Below are 7,404 nucleotides of genomic sequence, written 5' to 3'. Positions count from 1 at the left end.
TTTCTTTCGTTACATTGTTATTGATTTATATGGTCAATAATTAATATTTTAGCAAAATTAACTAAATAAAAGATCGTGCAAATTAATGATAATGTATCGTTTTATTTTAGTTGCAATCCCTTAGTACCTTTTTGACGGCTTTCAGCATATTGTTAGTGATTTGTATAGTTTCAATAACTAATATCGTTAGTCAAAATTAATGAAATAAAAGATGGTGTGAATTAATGATAATGTATCATTTGTTCTAACAGCAATACCTTGATTCCTTCTGACTATATTAACAAATTATCATTGATTTGTAGGGTCTTTTATGCCACTAATTTTTGCTAACATTATCATTGATTTGACTTAAATGCGATAAATTTGAAAATTTAAAGCGTAAAGTATCCAAAATTGAGAATTTTGAGTACAAAGTATCTAAAATTAAAATTTGGTATATAAAATAAAATAGTAGTACAAGTTGACTACAAGTTTGGAAGTGCAAAGCAGAGTTGGTGCTGTGACATGATGTTGAAGAAGGCGACCAGACCTTGCTTCTCTTAAAAGGCCAAGCTATGATAGATATATATATAGAGTATGTGTTGCATAATGGGGAGAATTGAAAGGGAATTCAGAGATGATGAGAAACTTTACAAACAAAACGAAGTGCAAATGAAACAAGAAGGTTAAGACGAGAAGCTGCCAAGGAGCAAAATGCTCCATGGCGTTCCTTTCCTCGTGTCCAAACAGTGCCTTCTTGGGCCGTTTGCACATTTATTTTCTTGCCGTGTCTCCAGATGCTATTTAGGCCATCCTCTTTTGGGCCGTGGAGGTACTGAAGAGTACTTAGCCAATAGATTTTAGTTGGGCTTCCATGTGATTTTGGCAATTAGCCTGTCCAAGTGGAATCGCACTCGCAGAAAATATATTTTTTAAAATTCAAAAAAAAATTAAAGACCTCTAGTCCCCAGGTCAATAGAATACTGAGGGAGTACTACTTCCAAGATTTTGTTTAGAGTTTTTTTTTTTTTTTTCATTTTCAAGATCAAGAAAACCCAAGAACTACTTTCTTTATATTAAAGTTGATTAGTTGATGAAGAATTGTTGTTCAGATCGATCAAAGTTTTAGTTAAAGAGTGGATTTTCTGAATCTCTTAAGTCAATCCATGTATGTATTAGAGGCCTCCACAAGAATCAGATGTAGTTGAAGAATAAAGTGGCCAATAGGCCAGTTGGTTTGACACTGAAAATGACTATGACATGAAACTTGGAACACAAAGGATCAATTTGAGAATGACGAGGACATCCATTTTCAGATACGTTTGGAACCATATAATTAACTAAGAGTCCATATTTTCTTGATTTTTATAAAAAAATATATTATAATGATTTGATATATGTGAAGTAAAAAAGTGATTGATTAATGTGTTCATCGAAAATATAAAAAAAAAAATTGGAGAAAATTTTCAATCCAATGGCCAGGCTTCAATATTTGTCACTCGTGTAACTAACAATATAGGCCTTGTGGTACAAGATGAAAGGTGGATCCGGGGCAAACTAGACTGTTATTTTTTTTGTTCTCTAACAATGGCAAGAATTACATTTTTTTGAATAGTTATGGGAGAAAACTAGAATTTACCTTGAAATATCATATTTACTTGTTTACATCTTGCTTTCCTGCCTTTAACTAATGAGGATAAGCAACAGGCAACAGTTAGTCGGATTCCTTGAGGTTCGAGGAAATATATGTCTGCTTCGCCATCAGTAGCTTAATCAAATGATGCTTTAAACATCCTATCCATTTTTAGCCATAAAACTGATGTATTCAAGAGATGCTGTGATGCACTTAAGATGTCATGATTTTCTTACATTTACTAGTTATTCACCTGTGCATTTGCACGGGCGCTTTTTATGCTCTAAAGTTTTTATTTTTCGAACAAAAGATATAAATAACTAAAAAAACTATTTTATAAAATTTTATATACTGATTGTAAAACAAAAATTAATAACAATTTAAATCGATTAAAAATAGTTAATTCATAACAATTTAATGATTAGTTTCAATCAAATCTTATTCCATGATTTATATGTTTACTCTAATTAGTGGTGGTATGTCTAAATATGAACATATGAGATATATTTGCAAAATAAATGCACTTAATATTTGATTCTTTCATGATTAAAAGAATTTTAAAAAACAAACTAACAGATAATGAACTTATTATTTGTTGTAGTTCCGATGGAGGAAGCGTAAGTGAGAGATTCGAGATTCAAGCCTCCACTTACAAGCCATGGCCACTAAGAGAGCCTTAAAACTCTACTTGGATGTAGGTCAAGGGATCAAATCCCTTGGCCTGCATTATAAACTAGGATTTCTTGAAAAAAATTTCTCCAGCGTGTGCATAGACACCTGTCTGTATCGGTGGTGGTTCAATCCCCCAAGGTTCCCCCTTTAACCCCTTTGGATCCCCTCTCCCCCTAATATAGAGTATGAGTAGGTGTAAATTAAAATCTATTGTGTCGAGCAAACAAAAAAAAAGCCTCCACTTACATTATAAAAAAGGATCAAATTATTAAAAAACTAACGAAAAAAGTAATTTAGTAGAACTTTTATAATCTCATGTTTATATGGATAACATTTTAGCCTACATCAAATTCCAATGAAAAGAGAGCATAAAAATTAATAGAAAAAATTTTAGAAAAAGGATGACTATTTATACAATTTACGTGGATTTGTATTAGCAATATGCTAAAATTACAGAATATAAATTTCATTGAAAAATGAAAATTTTCAAAACTTTAGAATTACAAATAAATAATCAAGGAATTAATAGTTTTAAATTTACTATATTTAAGGAAGTATTAAACAAATAGAAAAATGGAAGTCCACCCAGATTTTAGTTATGATAATAAATGATCAATTCAATAATAGGAATAGAGAATGTGATTGTAGAGAATTAAAAAAGGAAAGCTATTAACAGAAAATAAAATAAAGCATAAATTATAAAAATGTATATAAAGTAGGCAATTAATCGATTGTCAGAAATTTACTATAAATAAGAAAGTAATAAAGAATTATAATTAATTGTTACCAATAAAAGAATAAAATCCACCAAGAGACATAAGTAAACATAATATTTTTCTTAGTGGCAAAAAGATAGAGCTTCTATATATATATATATATATATATATATATATATATATATATATATATATATATATATATATATATATATATTTGTGTGTTTTCATGCGTCATCTTTGTCAATAAAGTGCTATGATTATTGTTAACATCCTCCAGTTACGTTTTCGTAGAATCTTTTACGATGATTCTTTTGAGTAGTATCATGCTTCAATCTTAATTCAAGAAACACTTGACTCTTCTTTTTTTTTAAAAAAAAAAAAATTCTCCTTTTCTGCCAGCTACATAAAACAAATTTGGAATGCAGCAGTTATTAGTTCTTTTAAAGTCATTTTACAAGCTCCCCCTATGATCAAGAAAAACAAAGGACGTTAATCAAAATGAGAAATTGAAAAAGAAAGCAATACCAGCTACTTGATTTCTGATTTTAATACTAATTCGTTAAACAGTTATGAAATGCTAAGTAAATCCGACTGCCAAACGTAGAAAGAGCACATAGTTTTCTTGGATTTATTTTTATCTCAGAAGGTTACTTAATTACTTGCATTATCTGGATCATGTTTCATGAAAAGCACCCCATTACTTGGAATAAGGTATATCTTTGCTTTATTCCAGATAATAATGATCTGGTCTAAAAAGTAAAAAGTTCGTGGATCACGTCATGGTAACCCAGCCACATTTTGATCTTCAGATAAGCATCTTTCTGAAGTTGAACTCATGATTACAGTTGAAGAAAAACAGCCGTATTGAAGAAGATAAGAAGGCTTGAGGCTGAATTCTACCAATATCAAGAGCCAAGAGTGGAGTGACCTAATTTGCTGATGTTGGCTGCCAAAAATATTACACAGTGAATTTAGGACAAGTTTTAAATTATTGGACAAAAGGTTTATTTTAGTTGAAAAGCTAGAAACATATAGTATGAAAGAGGAGTCAATGGTGTGGAGTTATTAGCTATTTACGAGCACATGAATCACCACTTAAAGATTCACACTCCTGAAATAATTCTAAAACTATGGTATATGTGGTATTTTTCTATCATATAATACATGCAGGCATTAGGGTCTGACAAATATTTTGGATGCTTATAAGGTATAACTTTTTCTGTAATTTATTTGGAACAATAAAGAAAATAAAGAATGTGGAAGAAGGGTGCCCTGATACTACTCTTTAACTACAAATATTATAGAGAAAATTGTAAAAAATGTCCCTCACGTTTAACAATTAAACGTCCTTTATCTTTAAAATATTAATTTTACGTTCTCTTACGAATTCAAGCTAGCAAAATTTTTGCGTATTTGGCTCGATGCAGGATGCCTACATATTTAGTGGAACCGATCAACATTCCAATGGTTATTATGCTGAGCAGAGATTAGGAACTATTGATCTTTTGGAGCCAACATGTTAAAACTTAGAAAATGATAAAAGTAAAACATTACTTACCACATTCTTTCAACAGATGCATTCATGGAACTGAAAACAACCAGATCGCATGAAGGGTCCCAAGAATCTGGACTAGGCAAATTGATAGCATGAAAACATGAGCCTAGTTGGGATCATAATTAGCATTAGGGCCACAACATGCATCTTTTTCTTGTCATCCTACACATGATCGATCGTCCTAATTGTATTAAGAAAATTATGGACTGTTTCAGAATCTAAATTCATTAGTCTGCTTGTGAAATCAAGAATCCTTACTAGAGCAAATTATCAAAGATATTCAACAAGATAGTAAATGAGAAACCCTTGAAGCTAAAGTGGGTCGATCCCAATGGCCTTGATATTTGTTAATGTCGTCCCGTCTAAGGAAAAAACTGCTGATTGACAGAAACCATTATATGTTGCCTCACACTCTGAATTTTTCCCCCCTCCACCACTGTTACCAACCAACAAATGTCTCATCCATTAATGGGACTACGTCTAATCATGCACAAGGAAGGAAAGAAAGGGTACGGGCAAAAGTACCAAAAGCTTAGTCTTACTTTACTAGTTATTAGAATCTCAGCAACTTCCCATCTGCAATTAGTCCTTTTTTTTTTTTTTACAAAAAATAGGGACAACTGAAACCACCAATAGTACAATTAGAGGCTCAGGCAGCTTTGGTATTTCTATTCAATAGTCCAGAAACTAGCAGCATAATTTTTTATGCAATTGTGAAGATTTTTAATATTTTGAAGTGAGATGCCGAACGAAGGATCTCAAGGGCCTTCTATAAGTTTTCCTTTAGGTTTAGCCCTCCTCATCATTTTGTTGATATGCATTAGTGGCTTCTTTTCTTGTTGCTACAACTGGAACAAGATCCGAAGCCTTCTTCAGCCTTCTTCCACCCCCGATGCCATCGAAGAGAATCATTCAGATTCCACTCTTCCCCATTCTCCTATAATTAAGGTACAGAAACATTTTCTCTGCCTCAATCAGTTAACTCTTTTTTTTTTTTTTGGCTTTCTTCCGAAAAAAAAAACCAAAAAAAAGTTTTACACTCTTGCGACAAGCTCTATATTTATCTCAATCCTCTTTTTTGTTCGTAGAAATCTTCCCTCATGCATGTTTTTTTTCTAGAATCAGACTGCTGAGCAAAAGCATGATGAAAGCTTTACGGTGTTGATGCCTGGAGATCGAGCTCCAAAATATTTGGCATTTCCAGCTCCGCATGGAGAACATCAAGCAAATAATTCCGCAAAATTATAGTTGCAGTATGTTGTAGTAAAGCTAATTGCAGCACTATTGATACAGTTTACTCTAGACAGATAATTACTGCAGTATTTTATTATCAACTTACTGGTGAGTATGGTAGAATTTTGACTGGGAATATTGTGTTTTCTTGAGATTGATTCTTTCGTGCATCACAACAGTGCCATGTTAGCTTATGCATTTTGAAGTGAGTGATTCTGTTCTTTTAGTGCTGCTTGCCTTTAGTTAGATTGGTTGAACCGAATTCAAAAGTCACAAGTCAGGAAAAAATAGTGAAGTGTAGCAAGGGGAGGAGTACTGGGAATAGAACTGGAGTCGGTATATTGAGGCAAGTCTCCATATTCCCTGTAAAACGACACTTGAATGAACCAATTAGGCTTTGATTGTGGTAAAATAAAAACCAAAACTATGGTTTTTAAGGGTTGAAAAGCTTGGGTTTTAAGTCTCACCAGTTTTCAATTTAGTTTAAGTACACAAAGTGTTTATTTCATTATTTGCAAGTTTAGTTGTAAAATTGTTGAATTGTGATTCGTCAACATTAGCCCCATCGTTGTAGGTTAGTCGTAATTTAATAAAAAAAAAAAAGAAAAAAAAACAGTTGAATGAGCCATTCAAAGGCAAGATTTGAAATTACACGAGTATCATGAAAGAAAACTTCAATCAGGGGGAAAAATTGCATTGCCATAATCATGAGAGTCCGATGCATTCTCCTTAAGCATTTGATCTTGCTATGCTAAATATTTGTTAGGGTTAATCACAATTGATGCCCTTAAAGTATACCCCATCTCTCACATTACTCCCTAATCTTTGTTTTAATTTCACTCTATCCTCTATTGGACAAAATTATGCCTCAATTATTCTAAATTCTTATTTTTATTTTTCTCTTTTGTATTTTTTCCTTTCCCCTTTATCCCTCCTTTATTTTATTTGTCTCTTTCTTCTTTGTTTACTTTTCCCTCTTCCTTACAAGAAACTTCATCTTACTGACTGAAACTAAAAAAGAAAAATTATAGATATTTATGTTTTCCTCAAATGATCACAAAATATTCGAACTCCTTCCCCAAAATACCTTTTTTGCTTTTTTCCCCTTCCCACTCCAATTTCTCATTTTATTCTCAAGAAAAAATTACAAGATAAATTTGTAACCTGATTAATGATCATTAATAGTTATTTGTGATACATGACATCATACAAAGATCAAAATTAGCTTTTAATGTCTTTCAAAGCTTCATCGAAAAACCCAATTATAAACTTTATATGAAGTTTTCTATTAGGAATGATGGAGGAGAGAAAAAAAAGAAAGATAAAAAGAAATAAAGCAGGGGAAAAAGGAGAAAGAGAAAAGGATAAATGAAAAAGCCAAAATAATAGAAGTGTAATTTTGTTTTACAAGGGGCTAAGTGAAAAATTTTTAAAATTAGGAGGTAAAGTTAGAAATTGGATATACCTTAAGTGGATTAATTGTAATTAACCTTATTTGTTATTAAATAGCGATAACCAAGTACCATTCACTTTGGAGAAAAAATAGCTCAACAATATAAGTAAATTTTATATACAATGACAGTATATATAGTATCACGGTGAGATGCATGATA

General features: G+C 31.7%; 1 long non-coding RNA gene across 1 annotated transcript; it reads left to right on the top strand.

Annotated features, from left to right (window-relative positions):
* The first annotated feature begins 5,179 nt into the window (after positions 1-5,179).
* On the top strand, positions 5,180-6,254 carry LOC113714679 (uncharacterized). The gene is made up of 2 exons (XR_011822206.1): positions 5,180-5,506; positions 5,678-6,254. It is a non-coding gene; the product is annotated as an uncharacterized lncRNA (long non-coding RNA).
* Positions 6,255-7,404: the final 1,150 nt, after the last annotated feature.

The sequence above is a fragment of the Coffea arabica genome, chromosome 10c, assembly GCF_036785885.1.
Source record: "Coffea arabica cultivar ET-39 chromosome 10c, Coffea Arabica ET-39 HiFi, whole genome shotgun sequence".
NCBI lineage: Eukaryota > Viridiplantae > Streptophyta > Magnoliopsida > Gentianales > Rubiaceae > Coffea > Coffea arabica.
Note: the sequence above shows the minus strand (reverse complement) of the source record. Positions and strands in the feature narration are given on the sequence as shown.